Source organism: Seriola lalandi, unplaced genomic scaffold (genome assembly GCF_002814215.2).
Source record: "Seriola lalandi dorsalis isolate HSWRI2012SDOR001 ecotype SW California unplaced genomic scaffold, Sedor1 jcf7180002054904, whole genome shotgun sequence".
NCBI lineage: Eukaryota > Metazoa > Chordata > Actinopteri > Carangiformes > Carangidae > Seriola > Seriola lalandi.
In genome coordinates this window covers 83,607-84,580 of record NW_019525456.1, presented here as the reverse complement: position 1 = coordinate 84,580, position 974 = coordinate 83,607, and positions in this window count along the sequence as shown.

Here is a 974-nt window from a genome sequence, read left to right as displayed (position 1 = left end):
TTTTTTTTTTTTTATATTGAAAAGTCTTAATTTACCCAGAGTTAATTGCACCGCAGTCCATCTTAAGATAGTCCAGAACTAAACAGCTTTGTGCAACAGATCATTTGTTCTGTCTGACACGTAGCCAGAGTTTGTCATTGTGAAACCAGCCGCAGGACAACGTCCGGTGCCAAAGTTAATTTGATGTAGAAACACTGACGACAGATGATGCTGATATTTTGTTGGTTTTAACTTGTGTTGTTAAGCAACCGAAATCCGACGTCTTCCAAACGTCTCATGCCAACGACATCTTGACGTATAAAATACTGGCATTCTCGTTGTGAGCAAAACCCAGCGTCTGCTGACCGTCACAGTGTCAATTAGCCAACGTTAAACTGATTTCCAGTTCCAAAGTTTGGTGTCTGTCCAACGTTACATTGAGGTCATTGTGTTTGTTGTTGTGCTTTGATAGAGAAACAAAGACCCAGACATCTGAGAGGCAGAATATTTGCTGCGACTATGGAGAAGAGACAATCTTACCCCCCGACCAACCAGCCACAAATTGTAGGGAAACAGGCTGCTTCTTTTCAATTTGACAAGTTGTAATTATTCTTTCTTAATTATACTAGTAGAAACAGCTTCTTCTTCTTCTTCTTCTTCTTCTTCCCCTCCTTCAGAGGTGGAAACAGCTGATGAGTTAAATGTTCGACACATCAGATCCTACTCTGAAAAGCTGTTTCCACCTCCTGTTACGTGAATCAACTTTAAGAAAACTTAAAGTGAACATAAAAAACATTCTATGATTGTTGACATTTTTTTCGAATTTTGCGGAAAAACTGTTACAGAGCTCCAGTCCACCAGAAAAACACACCAGAGAAGAGAAACCTCTGTCTCTGTCACCATAGAGATAAAAAACTTCACAGTAATACGTCCTCTTTTATACATAGAAACCAAGATTGATGGACACGCACTGATTCACATTTAGAGATGGAACC